The 22,587-nt window shown below is 38.5% G+C and overlaps 1 long non-coding RNA gene across 2 annotated transcripts in view; it reads right to left on the reverse strand.

The window, feature by feature from the left end:
• The window catches only part of LOC107199875, a 37,123-nt gene that overhangs the window by 1,431 nt on the left and 13,105 nt on the right, over positions 1-22,587 (reverse strand). The window contains exons 1-3 of one of the 2 annotated variants that reach the window (XR_001519342.3): positions 3,761-3,849; positions 1,189-1,329; positions 105-277 (exon numbers count right to left, since the gene is read on the reverse strand). This is a non-coding gene — a long non-coding RNA (uncharacterized LOC107199875). Of the gene's footprint in view, positions 1-104; positions 278-1,188; positions 1,330-3,760; positions 3,850-22,587 lie in introns of those variants that run through there. The other variant, XR_004495871.1, reaches the window with a different exon arrangement.

Consider the following 22,587-nt stretch of genomic DNA (forward strand, 5'->3'; position numbering starts at 1 on the left):
TCACCCTCTTTTCATCTCTGCATAGGAATGGATTCACAGGAACACAGTCCTTATCTGTCCTTTGCAGTTGCTTTTCCCCTAGACCCATTCAGCATTTTTCTCACCTGCACAGATGAGCATCCCAAGGGCAGTAGAGACCCTGGGCATTACACTGTAGATTCAAACCACACAGTAGAAATGTCAGTCCGTGTGTCTCTGCTTCTCCTTCTCCTGTTAATGAGTTCATCTGTCTAGATAAATGGCAGCCATCTGCAGATCCTCTCAGGAAGATCACAGCCTCAAAGATAAACAGTACAGTAAATAAACCTTTTTGTAGATAACCATTGTCTCAATTCATCGTTTGACTGACTCTCAGCCATTAAACTTATTTGCTTACAGGATAGAAAGATCAGAGGGTCCTTTAAGTCTAACTGTGGAGAACACAAGACACTTCAAAACATCATCTCTCTCAAGGATTTTTTTTCTTTTCCTACCAGCATTGCTTTTTTTGTTACATCTTCTGCAAGGTCAAATCACCTGATGAGTGCCAGTTGGGCAGTCTGCTGGCAGAAGCAAGTAAGCCAAAATCACAGGGTCTACTGAAGAGTCATTCCTCTCTGTAACACCTGACATACTTCTCTCTTACTAGAACCTGTATATACTGCTGACCTGATCAATTACCCAATATGGTTTCAAGGATCAGGCAAAGATCAAGACTTTATCATGGTCCTTTCTCTCTCGCTTCAGTGATCAAACAGGTCCTGGCTGCAATTCTCTCAGCAAAGCATGTCCAGACTCTGAGTAGTTGTGTTTTAATCTGAAAGAGGGATGTTAGGATGGCATTTCACTGTCAGTGGAATATGGGGCTGAATGGCTTTGAATCAGATATATTCAAAGCCATTCAACGTTTTACGTATTTTATTTAATGGCCAAGAAAATATGTTTTTTAGTATATAGGACTGCAGAACTAATGCCTGAGGACTACATTAGTGTTACAACTTCATGCAGTGGCAAAATAGATCACCTTCCCTGAGCATCTAATGAACAAATACCATTGCAAAAGGATCACTTATCCTCTGTTAGAGTAAGAGCAAAGATACTGTGCTAACACTCTGTTATTTGTACTTAAAGAAATGTACAGCAGAGACAATTATGAAATAAATCTATTGGTGCAGCAGAGTGCAAGTTTTCCAATGAATTGTTACTTACCTGCAGCTTTTTGATCTTCTGAGGTGTGTTTGCATGAGGTGATGATTCAAGGAGTCAATGAGCTTCAATGGCATTCAGCACACCTCAGAAATGCGATCTCACAGGTGTCCCTGTTCTGTGTTTCAGTCAATAGGAGACCACCTTACACATAACAAAGACCATGACTGAGAAACAAGAAGTATTATAGTGCTGCACACATCTTTTCAGAATTCACCTGAATGCTGATCAGGAATCCTGCCAGTGAATTTAGAATTAAAAATAAAACTAACTAACAATCAAAAAAAGGCAGATTCTTTTAGTTCCAAAGCCTTTAATTCATGATCAAACATAAACCTTAAATGAGAAGTACTCTCATTAATCTCATTTTACATTTATTCAGATTTCTCTTCCTTCTGTGCATATCTTTTTCTTTTCCCTACTTTTCTCTCCTGAACCTCTGAGGTACTGTTTCACCTTTAAAACTAATAAAACTCTTTAATCATCAGGCTGTTAATTCAAATATTTCTTTTTCACTAGTGAAGAGAATTAACATTTTCTTCACTTTTCTGTAAGGGATTTGCAATCATCCACTAATCAAGATAAATAGAAGAGAAATCACAAACTACCCGAGGCCAAGAGTTTTGTACTTTGGTGCTTAATGACAAGCACATAAATCCATATATAAGTAACCAAATAAACAACCCAATTAAAAAAAAAAAAAGACAGAACTTCCAGCAATCCTCATTGATTTCCCTAGTCACTTTGTTTTCTTTATTGCTAGTGAAAAATTGAGTACTTATACACAATGCTTAACTGAGGGATTTCACATTTGAAAATATTTACTTCAGAAAAACTATTCTGAGAAACTTCTGCCCCAATATAAGAAATGAAAAATATTGAAATTGTGATGACAATTGTAAATTATGGGATTAAGAACTTCTTATATCTCATATAATGTCAAACCTAATGATTCATGGTGCCACTGAATTATGCATATTGACCTGAGGGATTCCAGGCAAATAGCAAATAAAAGTGTTCCTAATGACTGGTAAATCAAGGCATACAGGTATGTATGCCATCAAAGCCTAAGGTAGCCGCTGCATGAGTTCACACTTGCTTTTGAAGCCAACAGCAAGAAAATTGTTACTAGACTGAAACTCATAACTTTGTAACAGATTAGGGAATTCTTTGACTGACATTTCTCAAAGGGCCTCACCCTATAATTGCTATATAACTGATCCCACACAAGAGGCATTTCTAAATTCAAGCTCCTTAGATTTTTGTAGGTAACTGGTTTTCAAAATCTAAGAATGGGACAGGGAATGGTAAGGAATGGTAAGACCTAAAAATATTCAAGAGTGATGGTTTGCCTTCACCCATATCTGTGGTACAGATCCTCTGTAATTACTGATAGCATAGCAAAACTTCTTTCATTACCATAATGTAGGAACATACTCCATTAGAAAAGCACCAAGAAGAATTCAGACCTTCAGAGCTTAGAACAAAAACCTACACCTCAAAAAAAAAAAAAAAAAAAAAAAGAAAATAAAACCATACTGCAGAATGACACATTATCAAAGTGGTTTGGCTACTGCTAGACTGTCAGGACATTTATTTTCCTCCAGGCATTTCTCAGGTAGCTACAGAATCTTCCAGCTGAAACCTCTGTGGCTCTGTGGCAATATTAACACATGGCAGAAGCACCAGGATCCGACCTATCTTTGTGGGACTGCAAATACAGGATGCTGTTTGCTCAGGAGTGTTATTAACCATAGAGTCTCTGAGCTCCAGTTGTTAGTAAACATTCATTATCAGAATCTTCTATGAAAATCAAAAGAAGGCAGCAAATATGACGAGGCAGTCTTTTCAGTTTTTCTTTTGCAACTGCCTCTCGGGACTAATTAGAGCTGCTTTTGTAATTCACAAGCTATAAATTCCTTCAGATGATTTTGGAAACACTATGTGATCTCCTTGGTGAGATTCTGCTTTGTGCTGATACGGCAAGTCAGCTAAACTTCTCAAATCATGTAACAATCTGTCTGATTAACACAGAGAGGAAAGCCAAGCATGGTTACAGAACAATGGCAGCTGGTTTGTTAATTTGATGTTTCCCTTCCTCACTCACTTAAGGTTAATTGTACTTCCTGCAGAAGTCTACACTCCATTCTCCTGCTAGACTTTTTTTTAATTAGCTGAAAAACGTTATCTTATTTAATGACTGACCACAGCTAAGAGCTGGAACAGACTATGCCTACATTGCAAAAAGAGAGACTCAGAGCCATAAGATGGGAATTGGAAAGGCTGGTTAATGTTGGATACCAAAATGCAGACATTGGCTCCTTTTGAAGGAAGCAAAGGATGCACAGCCACAGATTTTAAGTCACACCTGCAATTAATCCTTCCTTGTGGGCAGGTAGGACCCATCATCAGACACAGTGAGTATGGACCAGACCACTACAAAGGTATCTCCTGGACACAGATTTAGCAGGATCCAGAGCCCTTACAATTGCCCCTGTGGGGGACAGCAAGCCCACAGTAGGAATGTAATGCACATTTGGGGTATAAGTCTAAATAACAAAAAGAACAGTTCAACCTTCTCCTGGTGTGTCTTCCATCTTCAGATTAGAGACAAAACAGAGAGAAGTTCAGCAGACCACCAACAGAGAAAAGATTTATTTTTTTTTTTGCTGATGCTGACACTGTGGAAAAATAAGAGAAAGGTGATTATGAGAAAAGCAAGACAAGGCATCAGCAGCAGAAAGGGAGTGGCAGAGCTATCCATGGCCACCCATGTAGATGGCCAAAATCCAGCTGCATGAGGAAGACTGGGCTCTGAAGGAAAATTAACAGATCTAGGGTTAGTTGAATGGAATGGAAAAGACTAAGGGATGTAAATAATACCTTAGCAAGATGCAAAGGGTATTTTAGCAAGATTTTACATGGAGATATCTAAAAGAGGCAAGATTTGAAGAAACAGTACTTTTTATTAGACAAGACTGATACAGCTGGGAAAAACCAAGCAGATCTCATATGCTTCTCCCCAATTTTTTTTTTTTTCTTCAGTTATACCCGTTGACCTAATAAAAAATATAATTTCTTGCAAACCATCTCCCTCTTACATCCTAGGAGAATCACAAGTGCAATAACTTTTTACTATCATGCAGATTTTAAAAATATAATATTTAGTCTTTCCTGTAAACATATTTGGAATATGTGAAGGGTTGATGGATATTATAGCTGAGTTTTTATTTCGACAATCTCCTTGCTAAACATTATTGAAAACAGAACTAATCAGACTGGGATTTCTTTTCTTCTTTTTTTTTTTTTTTCCCTTCAGTCAGCTCCTTTGGTCGTAAAGTTTCTCTGTTTTGCTTAAAAAATAAAATATTGAGTAGGAAGAAGCAATATAAATGGATAATGAAAGCAAATTATTATAAAAATGTTTCCCCCTTCACTGCTACAATAAAAACAAATTTTATTATGCTAACAAAGCCAAATTGTCAAATACAGAACTACAATTTGGTTTAATATACCATTGCACACTGCATATTCAAAATGTCCCAAAGTGTCTTATAATAGTAAAAAACCAGCCTTATTACCATATGTGTGTGATTTCCTTATCAACCAAGCACTAAATTGAACAATTAACCATCTAATATATTTACCAAAACTTTCTGGATTTTCTTCTCCCGCAGCTCTATACAGGGCTGTAATCCTGAATTTTTTATTTTGTTTTGGGTTTTGGCTTAGACCATAATTTTGAGTTTTAAAGTGCAAGAACTGATCCAAAACTACACCAGCAGCTCCATGTTTAGTCTCTGGGGCTATATCCCTGTGAGTGCAGTAAAGAGTATTGGTGAAGGTTCACAGGCACTGGGCAGTAATTGCCTTTTGCCTGCACACAGGCTCTCCAAGAGTCCCCAAGCCCACTTTGTGACACATGTCATCCTCTCCAGGGAGGTTGCATACTGCTACCTTATTCTGGAGTCTGTGAGACTCTAGAGTTTACAAACTCCTGAGTCTGTAAAGCTTCTGTAGCAAGAGATTAGGCACTGGATAAGATTGTTTACAAGAGCTATAGCCTCAGTATCTTTGAAACATATACTTAAAGACAGATTTTCAGAAGATATTGACTGTCATGTAAAGACCAAAATATTCAGCCAGATTTGCAGAATTGTACCATGAAGATATCAACCAGTTCTAAAAATCCCTATATTTTCCATTTCATTTATATAAGTAGAAAATAATTTTTTACAAATCTGATGGTCCAGGATAAAGAATTCATCTGAGACTAGCTGTAATGTATACAATATCTAACCAAATTTCATCAAAGTTATTTAAACCCTAGGTCTCTCTGTTCAATATGAGAGTTCAGAAATCTCCCAGATAAAGTTTCTCAAGCCTGTGTCATTTCTGCTGCATCTAAATTTCCCAGCTGCCTGATCTCAGTCCCTGCCAAAGTATTCTCCAAGTTCAAATTTGGGCATGAAGTGGATTTTTTTCAAATGCAGCCATCAAACCAAACTCCTGGGAAAAGACAGAAAGAAATTAATAATTTGAGTCACACAAACTTTTTAGAAGTTTGTAGCATACTAAACTCTAATCCACCTAATGAACTTAACTCCTGACCCCACTGAAATTCACATTCACCCCTTTAAAATAAATCCCACTCTGAACCCACAGTTAATCCTAAAATACAATCTCCTGTGCTGCTTACTTTTTGAGGCCTATTCACAACTGCAAGATGAATCTTTCAATTGCCTGTTGTAACACACCCTGTTCAGTACTTTTGTGAACCACTGGCATATTCCTGACAAAAATGCAAGAAGCTAGTACAAGTGTGCTGTCTCTCCTCCTCCACATAGCTACCTCTAGTAGTCAGATAGTTATTTCTAGCTACCGGTACCTTCCATCAGTAATGTCTTTTCCTGGTAACATTTCATCTTCATTTCAACATGCTGAGGTCTTGGCAACACATACAGTAGATGCTGATCACATTCAGCTGGGGATCTTTTCATGTACTGGGTTATCCTGGCAAGATACTCAGCTGCTTTTCTTGACAGCATCTTGCATATATAGCCCCTAAATGGTTTCCTTCCACAGCAGTGGGATCACCTTTTTCTGTCCTAGGCCCGCTGCTTATCAGCACTGCCAGGATTATACTGAGGCTGGGCCATAGGGAAGATGAAATCCATCTGGTCACTGATGTAATAATGCTCTCTTTAGTTTCTGTTGGCTCCTCCTTCATCCAGCAGTTCCACTTTGTCAGACCCTTTGGGCCTGACAGAGATGCAAGTTCTCTACAGATCTTGAAGACATCTTGCATGGAGGTCTCTGTGATACCTAAGGAGTGCAGGCCAGTGAGTCAAGACAGGACACCTGTAGCTCAGAAGAAATGTTGGGTGTTATTCCCTGTCTACTCACCAGTGCAGCCTTATTGTGCCAAATACAACATAATACATTGTAGGAGGACTTCTATGGCCAGTTTAGCAACTCAACATTAGCCACTTGCTGTCACTGCAAAGACAGATCCTGAAGTCAACTTTAGTCAAGAAAACTCTACGCAACAGCTCAGCACATACGAAGAAAATAACCCAGTCTGGAGCTTCCTCTCCACCTGTGCTATAAAACTAATTCAGTTTTCACCTGAGCACAAATTGTTATCTAACAGCTCTCATACAAGGGAATTTTCAACTTAAGCACAGCTTCAGGGCCACACTCACACCACCATCAATTCTTTCTGTGCTGTCCTGCTTTTTTTTCTTCCTGTTCATAACATTCATGAAGTTTTCCTGTTTCTCATTTTATGGATTCTTTAAGGAGTGACCTTACTCACTCCATCACTTTCCCCAGCACTCATGCTCAAGAGCAAGACTTCTGAATTCTCAGATTCTCTGTCTCCTACCATTAAACTTTTATCTTAAGACCTTGTACTTGTTTTCCACTACTTGCTTTTCTCATTTGATAATTTTTATTTTTTTTTTTCTGTACAGTTGGTCTCCTCCTGGTTTTTGCCTGCTTTTCTCTAAGGCTGAACAAGATTTCTTAGAATCTCACCTGTAAACATATATCAGTGGTCACACCTTGGCTCTAATTAGTCAGTCAATTATGTTTCCAAAGTAACATAAGAAGGGCAGAGATCTCATCTTGATAACATAAACATCTATTCACTCCAGGAACATGCCATGAGGCAGGCAAGTCTGATCCATCAGACACATCACTTTAAACCTTTAACAAGGTGCCAAGTAATTCCTCTCATAAACCTACCAAATTTCTTTTTTAAAACCTTCAAGAAGGGGTTTTCCACATTGCCTTGACAGTTGAAAACTTTATTCTAATTTCTAAATTTTTCTCATTGACAGATAGCATAGGACATTTGTACATTTATCATCATCATTCTTTGTCTTAACATGTTTCTTTTATCCTTCCACAGTGTTTAATTCTTGATGTGTGTGTGGATGGCACCCATCCCTGCTCATCCTTAATACCGCTAATCTAAAGGAAGCATATCCTTTAATCTCTGTTTGTAAGATAAGGATCTCTCTTCTCTTAGTTACTCTAATAACCTTCCTTCCTATCTTTTCCAGTTGGAATTCTCTTTCTTAAGTAGGGGTGATCAGAAGAGCACATAGACTTCCACATCCATTGCAAAGAAGCAGGGCCTTTCCCTTCTGTATCTCCCAACACATCCGAGGATCACAGAATGCCTTTCTCTGGTGTCTTACTGCCATTCTTTAGTGAACAGCGTACATGGATCCTGCATCAAGGATTTATACTACTTCTTTGTTTCCATTATGAAGCTTATTACAGTCTTGTTGGGATCACTAATGTTGAATGTGTCTATCAGCTCTTCTTTTTCTCTGTTTCTGCACTATTACAGGCAAGAATCTCAACTGGGTTTTCATTTTTTACCTTCAGTAAACGTGAAAGAAAAAAAAAATACAACTGATTCCCTCTTTTTTAATCTCTTTGTCAACCCATTATGAGGACTTGTCCTTCTTCCTCTTCTGTGCAGTAGTTAGAAAATGCAATGTCTAAAGACATTAGGTCTAAAGATCTAAAATCTTAAATGCTGCAAGATGTTTTGCTTCTGTTTTGCAGAGCACATGAAGTGTACTCTCACTTAACCGAGCACTGGCAATAGGCTTCTCTTTCAGATTTCTAGCAGTGTTCCAGAGAAAAAAAGATCATATCTTAGCTATCCTTTGCCAGCTCTTCATTCTTTCACCTGTCACCTCATCCTCCAAATCCCTTGCTCACATCTATAAAGGAAGGCCACAGTCCAGCTTGGCAAAAGTACACACAGCAACGTGGAACAACTCACCCAAAATGTTGTGATGTGCATATAAAGGCACTTTTGCTTTTCAACTCTCAATCTGACCATGAGAAAATTCCTGTACCACAATGATTCTTTGCAGCAGATTCTCTCCAGAACACTCCAGCCCTAGAGGACAGATCTTTTCCCCAGTATTTTCACTCCTGCTGCCTTCAACAACTTACAAACTAATCATTATGGCATACATCAAAACCTTTTCTGTAGAAATGTTGGGGTCCTATTCATTTAATAGACACCAGAGAAGATCAACTTCAGATTTAAAAATCTCTGAGTGGCCCAAATTAAGTTATTTTTTCTCTGCTTAGCCTTAAAGCCAAAATAGTATTATTTTCTTAATAGAAATACCCCAGCTTGTTTTCTCTCACAAGCAGAAGCTCTTTAAGTAGAGAGCCCACACTGTAATAATTTACATGGGGAGAACAGATGGAATTGGAGAGGGTCAAGGCTGAGTTGCATGCCGCAGTTTTTTGTGTGCATTCATCTGTGCTACTTTTCCATTTTTGACAATGTAATCCTAAGACTATTGGTATTTTTTTAGACGGTGAATTATAAAGTTAAAAAGGTAACTGTGCTTAGCAAACAGATAGGTCATAAACTAAATTTTACTACACTGTGCCTTCTTATTTCAGTTAGAGGTCCAATTATTAGTATTTTTAAAGACTTCAGAGAGCAATTTGTGAGATGGGGAGAAGAAAATTCACACAAATTTGCCTATGCTTCTGTTTTGAAAATTACTTCAGTTAGTCCCCTAACATATATCATTTTCTGAAGACTGCTCTTCTTCCATCAGCTGCCAGCAGCTTCAAGAAGCCACAGCACAGAAAGGGAAGGAAGAGGTACTGTGGGATCCCAGACACAAAGGTAAATAATGCAGTTCATCCAATGATGATCCTACTTAATATTCTCCACCAGCTTTTTAGAAGGATCATATTAAAAAGGCATGTTGGTACAGAAACAATTAAAGCAATTTTCTTCTTCTATTCTTGCCTTTATTTCTAGATTAGTTGTAGAGATGAGGAAAGGAATATGTCTGCATAATGTTGCATGTCTCTCAAATATGTGTACAAACTGTGAAACTTTTTAAGTCTATGTAAACCTGGTGTTCATCTATGAGGGTATCTGTCTGTGTTATCCACCTTTTGGAATAGGCTGCTCAGGGAAATGGTGGAGTGGAAGTATTTCAATGACATGTAGATGTAGCATTTGTACAAACAGCATGGACTTTGCAGTGTTAGGATAATGATTTGACTCGATGGCCTTAAAAGTCCTTTCCAACCTAAATGATTCTATGATTCTAAAAGAAAGAGGAACATCAGCATAAGAGCATGATTTCTGATTGAAAAGGTGAACTTGGTTGTTATAGTAACTTGACTTTTGCAAAGCTCACTTTCTGACAAAATAAAGGTCTTTTGCATTAGCAGAGCAACTTTTGAGAAAAGATGTAAAATTATATGTGCAAGATATATAATTTGAGAAGTTACAAAAAAATCTTCCCTTTGTCTTTGTTATCAAATTAAGGCAGCAAATACTTTTTTTTGTCAGTGACAAAAGCAATAAAGCACATAAGTCCAAAAACTTTTTTTAAGCTCCCCGTAGATACAAATAGAGGAGAGACTTTTTCTGGCTTCTCAGCAGCAGAGGTAGTTTAGCTGTTGGGGGTGTTGCAGTCTCACACACATTTAGATTCAGTATTCTGCCAAGTTCCCTATCATGTTGTTTTCTTAATAGGCAGGGCATGGGGGAGAGGATTGAACGTTCCATCAAAAAGACTCATAACAAGGTCTCCTTGGTTGACTTCCATATGTCCTTTGTAAGGGATCACATGCTTCTTTCCCTACTCCATAAGTTCTTTCTGAAGAAGGGAAATTTAATACACCTAGGGAGACAGGAGCATGTGTGAAAGTCTTGTCAACTGCTGACAAAGTGTCTTGATGCAGACATTAATTTGTACTGTGTACTTGCTTTTGGGGGAAGATCAGTTTCACACATGTCCTGCTTATTTTTCTCTGACCTTTGAAGGCTAATTCAACATGTATACTTGATTAATTTCATGATCCTATCCAATCTGCACAAAGTGCTCTGTTTGAGCACGTGTAATTAGCCATCTTCTCTTTGCTCTCTTCCTATAGCCTGAATGTAATGAGATACATAATGCTTTCCTAATGTGCTAGAAATTTTATAGGGTTTTTAACTGTCAGTTTGATTTGCTTTTACTGTATGTTCTTTTTTTAAATTGATCCATTCTTTCTCTCTCAACACCCCAGAAATTAAACCTTTAAAAAAGCATTCTTTTCATCCACATCTAGCTAATATATAACATGTATATATAACACCACCATAGAATACATATGCACAAACACACACACACACAACATATGTCTAATAGAAAAATTCCTCTCAGTATGCCTTCCCTGATGCCATATTTGGGTGTTAAATTCAAGCAGAATTCCACAGACCAAACATTATTCTCCAACTCAGATTTGCATATGTACAATCGACAGAGTGGGCAGTCAACACCCAGTCTCCCACCTTATCCATAAAAAATGTGCTCTGTTTCTGGGGCTAACGTCTCAGTTTTGCACATGCACAAACCAACAGACAATGAATGTGCCTGTAGAGACTAATGCATATTTCTCTCACAAGAGTTGCAGAAGCAAAGATCTCCAGTTTGGCAGAAGAAAGAACTCCATCTTGATCTGCTCAGTAAACATGATGCACATATCCCAGTGTAGATTTTCGTTGCATGTTGAAACTGAGATAAAAAAACCTGATAGAAAATTTTGGACACTAGCAACATGTTTTCTACAGCCTGATTATGGGTAGGGACTACAATCCTCTTTTTCACAGCTTAGCAATCTTTCCTGAAACATGACTTGTTTTAAACCTTTCAGAAGAAAAAAATGTCATGGGTATCACCATTATTGTAGCCTCATAATGATTAAGGAATCTCTACAACAATCCTGAAGTTTATGCTGTTAGGATCAAATAGCAAGTCGTGTAAATAAAAGCCCAATTAATTTTTTCAACCCTTCTCTAACAAAAGCATGTCCCTTCTCACAAAAGCCAGAGGGATACAATGATATTTAACAGGATTTGCCCAAGACACCATAGCCTAACATCAGGAATAAGAAATGGGACCTCCTGATTCACAGTCTCATAGTCTAGTTCATAGACCATGTAAGTAAATATATGTTATATGTGCTTGGGAAGAAATATTGGTTCATGCATAAAGTTACTGTAACCTCCTGAAAAATATCATAACTTGTAGAAAGGACAGTAAAGTCACTTAATGGAAGAGACTGTAAATAAATCTCCATTCCTCCGGAATAATGACTAAACAATCAGAAGATTGATTTTGCGGTTTAATTTAAATGACCCAGGTTATAAAAAGTAAATTCTTTATCTAATTCTTAATCAGCTCTAAGAAAGGTGAGCCACTCTGTACATGCTTTCTTGCATTGTTCTTCTGCATTTACACCACAAATGCTCTGGCCTTTCTCAGGATTGAAATAGGTATTTTATCATGATCGATGACTGCATATCTACAGCACTGACTACATCTGTGCTGTCCAAGGAGTGAAAGCTTTGCTTCAGCTTAGCCACCTGTAAGACTGTGAAATGATATTGATTTATTCCTATTTTTCAAAGGGTGAGGATTAGCTGCCCAGGGAGACTAAATTCTGGACTGTTCCCCTATGAAAAATCCAGCAGTAAGTTTGCAAATAGTTGCTTGGTTAAGAGAAATATACATTTAAATACTTCTAATTTTGCTAGTATAACTTATTTTAAGGAGAACTGGATGAAATTTCTATTTCTACTCTAAACATAATAAACTTTTACAAGAAAGAGTTTATTTCAGTGACAATTCTACGAGCAGTGTGGACCAATGCCTTCTCCAGTCACTGGGAATCTGCACATAGATTATGCATATGTGTAACCATGGGATGGGATCTTGTAACAGTATTTGGCTGTTCTGCTAATTCCTCATGATAGATAAACAATGTGTTTCTTACTGACACTTCTCAGAAAGTAGATAATGCAGAAAAATTCTTTCAAGTCAGAAAGGAAAGAAGGAACTTGGAGGAGGGAACAAAAGAAAGACTATGTACCCCGAAAGAAAACAACATTAATCATCCCAAGTCACAAAAATATTTAGAAACTAGGGTTTGTGCTTGTAGCTACCTGCCCAACATACAAATCTGTCACTTAAATTACAATCACAAGCCAAACAGAGTGTGGAGATAAGAATTTAGGCAATGCCAGTTGTTTCTGTTCTGTTTTAAAATATATTTTCTAATCTGGTTTTAACTTTTTATATATATCATTTATCTGTCTTCGGTATCTCCTTTGTGCTTCACTGTCTTTCTAACCTGTTAACTTGTCATTTATACTCTCCAGTATCTGCTTCAGTTGAAACAGCTGCTTTTCTTGCATTCTTTTCTCTCATCCTGCACCTATGCTCCTTTTCCCATACAGTTTTCAAAATGCAATGCAAGATTTTAATTGAAAAAGGGCAAAAAAATTTCCTCTTCTCTGTAACTGCCTTGAGATTTTTGAGACAACTGAAGACGGTATTTCAGAAAATAACTTCAGTTCAATCTTAACACTGTTTTGCCAGTCTGCATAGATTATCTCCATCTCTAAGTAGCGATTATATTTCACTTCCAGGTCTAAATATCCCCTCATGGTGTCTGTCCTACCGAGGCAGCACTAGTGCTGGTTCAGTTGTGTGCAGGAAAAGAAGCAGTGCCTTCTCTGACACCTGAGTCACTTGCACCATGCTCTCCTTTCTCTTTTCTGGTGTAACTGTAGAGGAGGAACCCATGTCAGCTCCCATTTCTACCAGACATCTTAGCTACGCTTTAGACCTGAATGTTTTTCTTCCCTTATCTGATCCCACTCCCTCACTGAAATGCTATGTCTTTTGGATTTAAGAACGTTGGCTGTGTTACAGATCCAGTCTGATTTGTGTGTGACAGAAAATCTGCTTTCATGATTTGCTTACTTCTCCATTTGTTTTCCTCTCAGCTATAAATAAACAGTGCAAATGGTATATTTTTCTGAACTGTTTCTCCCTGTCCCATGCCAAGGACAGGAGGAAAGGGGTGTGAGGGTGTAGAGAGAATCCATCCAGGACAACTGAGAAAACTAATATAGAGGATGGCATATTTTGGGGCAGTTGGTGTCTTCAGGAACAAGATAAGGACAAATGTTTTCTTTTGTCAATTCCTGAAAATGTAATTCCGCTGTCAAAAGCGAGCTGTTCTCTTTGGCACATAAGGAACTGAAAAACAGTAGAAACACCAGCAGAGAGTAAAGCATTCAGAAAGGGAGCTGGTGGGTGGGGGGGAGGACATTAGCTCAGCTCTTTACTACATGATATGTCTTGAAGACAGACCAAAGAGAGGATTACTATTGCCATCTCAGAAGTGAAACCCATCCGCTATCTTCATGTGAGAAACACATTTCAAAGTTTTTTGAGAATTACTGCAGAGACCGCAACTCTTTCGTGTGACTGGGTGTGACTTCCCAGACGTGAAGTGTTCTGCTACCAATCCATCAGAAACTAAACAGGCAAGTGTGAAGTGGTGAGGATAGCAAACAAATGTTTATGTAGTTGTATGCTGCACAGCAATGACTGGGAAAGAGAGACATTACAAAATGAAGTCTCTATGAACTTGAATTGCGTGGTCTGGGAACATGCCATTTTTGTTTGGGTCCTAGTGGTCTTATGGAAGTCGGGGAACAGGCACACAGCTCTTCTGATACTAGAGTATATATCTCCTAGAAGGATTTTTCAAAATTATTTTTCAAGGCTGGCTTGGATACCTCTCCTTTTTGCATTACATCAGCACTGTGCAGCTCTGCTTGAGCACCTCCCCTTAAACTAAACTCCCAGTTGGTTGGAAACACTGCCCACCTATTTTTTCTTTTTTTTAAAAAAAAAGTAAATTGGAAAACACAAAGGGACAGCCAAGGTCTCATTGGCAAATTTGTTTCTTTCAGCACTGAAGAAAACAATCAGTCAGACCTGGCAGTCAGAAGCAGCAGTGATTAGGTCATTGTCCAACAGGAAAAGATACATTCCACTTAGCTGGACATCACCAAACATTTTTTATTTTCATACACAAGATCAGCAAGCATGAAGCCTGTTCATCTAGTATTAAACAGTAGAGGCTCAAATGTCTTGCATAGCTACTTTATAATTCTCTTTCTCTGCTGATAACCAAGGGGCAATGAGCTGAAAAATCAATGAATATCATGTCAATTCAATGTATATCACTGTTGTGACATAGCTTTTATGTAAGATGAGTTTCAGACACAATATAAACTTTCCACATTGAAGCTAGGGCACTTAGGTAACACTTTGGAAACTAACATTGAAGTTAGAGTAACTGTAGATGTTGGGGGATAAAGCAGAGAGGGGCCTCCAGTAAGTCCTTTCAATTTCTAGACTCTGCTGGTTTCTGCTAACAAGATAGAAAGGCCTTAGAATTATTATCATAATTATTCATAAAACCATTGTTGTAGGGGGTGTATATTATCCTAAAAGCATGAGATTTTATGAAACTTGCCCATACTTGCAACAAAACTTCCTATCAGAAATTGTATTAGTCCTTTCCTCCCTGTGGCATACCAATTTCTCAGGTCTATCAACTGCTCAGCCATTCAATAAGGCAAATAAATGTCTGCTTAAGTCCAGTGATCTTTCTCATTTTTGAGCTAAGACAGATTTGAGGACTGTGTTAAGCTTGATTTCCCTGATGGATGATGTGATGCCCATGCCCCAAAACAAGTTTTAGAGAATTCTGTAATTGGCTCAAAAGTCAGCATTACCCACATTGAAACATCAGCATCTCAAGCTGTGCAGCAAAATGACAGCTGTATGCAGAAAGAACAAAAAAACCCACCTCCTAAAATCTGTAAAATGAGGAAAATGGCCAGAATTCCTGTGGCTGTCTTGCTCATTTCTTGACTGATATTTGTTGTTAAAAAGCAATGTACAGAGGATTAGCCAGAGCGATTTGTTGATCACACATACATCCCACATTCAGTACTGTTCTCCATTAATGGACTAGTGGACTGACAGAACAGGAACAACAGGGCCACACCCTACTGACTGCTGTGTACAAAGCAAGACTGGCCTACACAACTATGAAAGAGTAATGATCAGAAATAGGAGGAAATAAGCAACTTTATCCAGACTTTTTCAAGTTAAAGGGACACCAAGATATTAATCTCTTATTACACCATGTAATCAAAGCAATGTTTACACAAAGAGTAAGAGACTGTGCCCCAGGACATGAACTAGCTGTTGCTGAAATTTAGGAGAAAAGTTCTACTGCGAATCTCATCCTTAATTGACTGTGAAAATATTTCTTGCACCTTTCATATAGGCATCAGTCTCTGTGCACCCTGAGAGGACACTATAGTCTAACTATAGCAAATGTAAGCTACTGATAAATTATTTTCCTTATTCTGAGTGATTCAGTGAGACCATAACCTGAAAATTTCAGAAGCATCTTTGTGTGCTTTCTTGTCAATCCATCGATCTGGTGGGTCAGTACCCAACTGTCTGTGCCCTGCATTCTTTTTCTGACAGCTCAACCTTTTCTCATAACAACAAATTCTACAACAGACGACGTAGAGGCACTTGGAGAGCTGTGCCGATGCACGAAAACACCGGTCTGGTGTGACATTCTTTTGTAGCTCCTAAGTCAGTCCTAAAACGCTCTGCCAAGTTTTTCAATTAAGGTCTAGAAAAACAAAATGTCCTTGCTGAAGAGGTAACCCACTCACAACATGAAGGACAGGGGAGATAAGGGGTGTTGAGTAATGTCCCCATAACAGACTTTCAAGCAGCTATGCCCACCTACCACAGCAAACTTATTTATCCGCTGAAAATAAACAATGACACTTGTCTATACAAATTGTATGTATTCTCCAGATAAGCAAAAGGTGTTTTATTTGTCAGGCCTACAGACACTGACTGGAAAACCTGTTCCCTCCTACTTCCATTCCCTTTCCTCATCCTTTCTCCAGCAGAAGCTTCCTCAGAGCCAGTACTCTCTTAGACTGCATATGAAAAAGTGAAAATATGCCTCTGAATAACCTCCATCTCTTTTGCTTTGTTCTTCAATTTAAATCTTTGACCCTTTCCCCTTTATGTCCCTTCATCTCTTTTAGCCCTTACTGGGCTTGCTCTTTCTTACCCCACCTCTGATTGTTGCCCAACCAACTGCTCAGACATAATTTTCCATCTCCCAAATTTCCAAACACCTGAATCTAGCACTTCTTCACCCTTCCATGAACCTTCTTTCCCATCCATCATCTGCCTAGCAAAGGAGGTAGCAGCTACCATTTCTTGATGCTGGGTTTCCTTGTTGGATATTTTTCACATTTTTTTCCTTTCTCCCAGTTCCTGTGCTGCACACCCATTTTGTTGTCAGTTCCAGAGGTGGAGAAACCCAGGAGGAGAATAATGGTGCATAATAGCCCATGAGAAGAAGCTGAATGCAGGCCTGCCTTCAATGGACACAGAAAGCACCTAAGATATCTGTCACTGAAAGACCAATGACGGAGATATTTCACAAACCAGACAAAATGCTTCAGAGTGCTTAATCCTCAGCTGAAAAGTCAGGCAGGTTTTCTTCCCAGTTGTACCAAGCAGGTAACCAGCCTGGCAGCTCATTTAGCCATGGGAAGATATCTCATCTAATAAGTGCAAGAAGTTTTGTTTTAGACAGGGACACCTTTAGAAAATCAAATCGGCCATTAAAACACCCCCAACCCCCCCCAAAACCTTAAATTTCATGGAATTTAAAAGAAAAAATATCCACCTGAAAGCTGTCTAGGAGAGAGTATGTCACAGAGGAGGAACACTTGTCACAGAAATCTGCAGAAAACAGACATCATACCTGCATCTCTTTGACAGAAGCTCAGTATTAGACTGCTCCTATCTTCATTTCATACTAGCTACTTTTGAGCTCAGATGGGCTTTTAGAGGATTCAGCCTTAATACCACCAGTAGTTTAAAACCATAAAATGGGGAAAACAAACAAGGGCTGTAGTCAAAGGCATTGTGGTTTTTTCTCTCTACTGTTAGATTTTTTTGAATTTCTGTCGGATAGTTAGTTCAAGTTCTTATACAAACTGAAGGAAAAAAAAATAATTTCTTGTATCTTGATATTTCCCTTTAGAACATGGACACAGCTTTAGGTACCCTGACTACAGAAAACATTGCAGAAAAAGAAAATGTGACACTGCATGTAAATGTTACGTATACAGAATTGAAATAATTTTGTTATTCATCCAGGTGATACAAAGCTACATCACAACATTTTTACTCCAATTAATGACATCATGTCACAAGAAATCCCATTGACTCTAACAGGACTATTTAATTAGAGACTGACTCCAAATATGCTGTAATTGCAGCCAAGGGTTGCACTGACTTCACATTTCTAACCAGACCTTGGTAAAACAGTGTCCAGCATGAGGAGTGTCAGAATTCAACTTGTATGAGGGAGTTCAGGAGAGTTAGCTCCCTTACTATTCTCACATTGGGAAAGGTGCCTGGCTGATGTACAGGATGAAACCTATGCATCAGATGATTAGGGTGAAATCAACCATTAAATTAAGGACAGGAAGAGATGTTCCTTTCCTGTTCACATTGGAAAGAGACCAACATGGGGTAGAGAAGTTATTTTCTTTCCTCTGTATTATGAGACACTGTCCTCTTTGAAGGAGTACACCTAATGTCATTGCAGGGATCTATGACACCAATGACAACCACAATCATTCTTCTTCCTGTGGCAGGTTGCAATTTTGAGGTCCTCTTCTACTGTGGTGCTCAAGTGGGTCTTGTAGGTAGTAGGAAAAATTTTGGAAGTCATCAAGTACTGTCACTCTCAGGGAGATATTCTGATTATTTTGGAACTGGAAAAGTGAATTTGACCTTGTCATAACTGGTATTTCTTGGTGTGGTTGTGCCTGTATTGAGACTGTGAAGCACTACAGAAGAAGGTGGGGTAGTTTGTGATGCTGAAATTTTAAGTAGTTGTGTAGTCTGTTTTGCTGGGTTTTGTTGGAAGAGCTTCTTTCCTGTTCTATTTGGTGTAGCTGACAAAAAGAAGCCATGGTTAAAAAATAAACCATCTCCAGTCGTCAGGAGCATTGTAATGCACACTCACATCTTGACAGTTTTTCACAGCTTTCCAGTGTAGGAGGAGAGTGCTTGCCACTAGACCTGTAAATATAGTTTTTAGAGAAGGTTCCTGCTACTTTTTGGCCTATATGCATTTGAGAAACAAAATTGAGTATGGCATACTGAATTTTTGAGCAGGACACCGTAGAAATATGAAACAACAAGGAAATTAGAGCTCAGAAATCACAGAAAATTGAAACTCAATCTAGGCAAAGACAAAAAAAAAAGAGTAGAACAGGCAGAGACATTCAATATAGAGAGCTGTTAAAGCAAGGATAATGGCTTTACAAGGAGATTTTAATTCAAAAGGATAATGAAAAAGAAAACAAAGAGGTAATAATCATCCATCCATCTCAGCACAAATAGTTGTTTTGTACAGCGTGTGAAGATTTCAACTGTGATATAATTTGCCAAACATATAATATTCCTGCTATTAATATGCATTTGCCTGCAATGAGGAACAAGATCTGAAGTATAAATTGGAATATAATTTTTTTTAAAATACCTAAACAATTTACTACTTGAGCCTGCAAGACCAGCAACAAAATTCCAATGAAGTACTTACAAAAGAGTCAACAAGAGGTCACAGAAAGGTCAAAATTGTACATGATGTGCTCCAGCCACCCAGCACCACTGCAAGCTGCCAAACCAAGCCTGAACAGAGAGGATACTGAAAACTATATCACATCATTCAGTAACATGCACCAGTCTTGACTTGAAAGAGGACAGTCTTGGTGCTTATCAAGTCCTTAAAATTTTGCTCACATTAACAGCAAGACAGAAGAGTGGAGGCATCTTTCTCAGTGTTGACTTTGGGAAAATTAAGATTTTAAAAATTCAATGAGATTACTGATAAATCCTTCAGCACTTTTTAAACAGCTATTTCTGCTCAAGCTGTCAATATTCTAATCAATATGTCAGAGGGCAAATGCCTTGTAGCAGACCAGTTAAGATACTTAACCCAATTCTTCCAAAATAAGTAGCCTTCACTAATTTCTCACTATATATAGGTTAACCCTCAAGAAAAAATGCATCTAAATACCTAATGTTTGTGCGACCTAATGTAATTTATAGTAATGTTTCTGAGGGAAAAAAAATCAAAAAAACAAAAAAGTTACTGAAATCTAAGGTCCAAGTTCAACAAATCATAGGCAAGTTCCTGACTCCAGGCTCTGCTAATATTCTTCATTTACATTTTGATACCAAGCAGTCCTAAAAAATTTAAATTAAATTAAAATAAAATAAGAGTTGAAGACATCACAAGAGTATAATTTTCTTCAATCATGCTATTTCCCCTTGAGAACAAAATGACACTGAGAACCTCGAGAGCCATAGGAGTTATGATAGCAGTGAAAATCCCTCTCCTCCACTCTATCCCAAAAGGTATCAAAGGAAATTGCCTACTGCACATTGTGGGCATAATCCACTATTACTTTTACAGTAATGCTGAAGAACTCTGCAGAGGAAATGGTAAACACAAGAGTGTTGCTTTTATAAGCTCTAGTGCCGTGCATGCTCACTGCTTATTGCTTTAGGTTCTTGAAACATCGCATAAAAATATATGGATGGATCCTTAGGTTCACTCCAGAGATTCGCCTCATCTGAAGCCTACTTTCAGAAGCTGCCAGAAGAAGATGATGGGGGATACAGAGCTGTAAAACACACATGCAGCAGGGTGATCCTTCCCCTGGCACATCTTCCCACCTTCTAGCTTCTTTAAATGAAGAGAGATTTTGAATGGGTGTTTAAAAGAGCCAGATTTCACAGTGGTGAAATCCCATGTGTGCTGTTTTGACAACCCAGCTTGTAACCTCTGGTCTAACCCCAGCGTGGGTAAGAAGTATGACACAGTGATTTAACACTGCACATTTTCTCAGTGAATCAGCATACATATCCAGGACAGGAATTTCTTGGTCCTCAAAATCATACTACTACGAGCGGATACTTAACACCAACAAGTAATTCGTTGTCCCTTCTTGGCCCATGTATCTTTCACTCTCTGCATAAGACAGTATCTTGTTCCACTTCCACCTATTAACTCTATTTTGAATGGGGGGGGATTCATGTTCTTTTCTGTCATTACCACTGGGGGAAGAAAACAAGACCCAAGTAAATCATCCTCACTGCCTTCAGTGGGATTGCTCTCCCAGACCTCTGTGGGGGTCTGCTGCTTACTAAGAGAAAAAACCAACATTCTCTGGATGACAGGGCCTCAAAGGCAGGGCTGTACAGTGGGATGTAAGTCAAATCAGAGCTCAGAATACATGGGTCTTCATCCTGGCTCTGCTATTTCCCTTCTGGGTGACCAAGGTTGAAGCATTTTGCTGTATGTCAATGACCCACTCAGTAAAAAGGACACAGATACTTCTTGTGAAGTCTGTTCTGGTTTATGCCTTCCATAGCAATGGTTTTTGCTGTCATATGCTCCCACTTTTTATTCCTAGGCTTGTTGAGACCTCTAAGATATGCAATGGGACTAGATGAGAAAGAAGATCATAAAGAGCCTTACAGACCATGTGCCAGACAGTCATCATCTGGATTCTGACATTACAGAGGAGATAATCTTGATGAACTGTGGTTGAATAAAAAAAATAATATATTAAGTATAAATCCAAGAAGGCAGTGTAAGGAGATGAACTCATCATGCTCAACAAAACTGCACAAAGTTTTGATGGAGATATAAAGGTCTGAGAGTCTTCTAATGAATGTGTCATATTTTCATACTAATTTATTTTATGGGAGTTTAGTTGCAGGGGACTCGAGGGGGGTTGTTTATTTGGTGTGTTTGGTTGGTTGGTTTGTTGTTGTTGTTGTTTGGTTTTTATAATTGGTTCAAACACATGAACTGAAAAACTAATCTGGAAAAATTTTAATCACTTAAACAAATCACCACAATAATTTTATGTCATTATAAGCGTCTGCCTCCAGTGCCAAGGCTTCAAAAGATTATTTCTTCCCTTTGGTTACAGAGCATTAATAGATGTCCAGTGAATGCAAGCAGTGGGGAAAAAGGCAACACATATACACAAAAACTGTGGGAGATTAAATGTTTACAGATACAGTGCTGGAACAGCAAATTATTACATATATTTTTTGAGGATTTGGGATATTGATGTGAACTGGAATAAACCCTGAAATTATGTATTTAGCCAGCCTAAAGAAAAGTAAGCATTTTGAAAACAGTCTGGGAGATGCTCCTATCTCCCATATTTTTGCAATATGTGATTGAACCTACCACAGCAGCCACAATACTATGGCTTTGCTAATTAGCTGCCCTTCAGTAGCACACTGTCTAATGAGAGCATCAACCTTAGAAGTTTCTCTCAGCCTCACAGCAAAGATGTTTCAGAAAAAGCTGTAGTGAGATTTGCTATTAAATGTGCCTTTCTTAATTCATCTCGTTAAGAGCATAAATAGAAAGGATAACTAGCTCACCATCTACCCTTTTCTGTCTTCTGCACCTCCTGTCTTTCCTCCTTCTGCACCATGCATACTCTGGGGAATAACACTGACTTAATTGTACATTGCAGGGAAGAGGAACTCAGGTTTCAGTGGGACCTCAGGTGGTGACAAGTAGCAGCAGCGACCAAGGCTAAGCTTAAAGTAGAGGTGTCAGGAAGAGATACAGAGTCCTTCTGCCTCACCTGGCTCAGTAAAGCTGGCTTAGTCTGCTCTACTGTGAGGGACAGCACTTTGGCAAGGAAAACATCAGGTTCTCATATGTAGATATAAGCAAATAAACCTGAAAAACAACATCAGGTAGGAACACAGCAGAAAAACTGCCAGGAGGGGAAGGGGAGGCAGGAGAGGGGTGTTAGGGGGGAAAGATTAATTAATTAAAATCCTTCCATTTCAGGAAGCTGTGAGTATTCTTATC

Source organism: Parus major, chromosome 2 (genome assembly GCF_001522545.3).
Source record: "Parus major isolate Abel chromosome 2, Parus_major1.1, whole genome shotgun sequence".
Lineage (NCBI taxonomy): Eukaryota > Metazoa > Chordata > Aves > Passeriformes > Paridae > Parus > Parus major.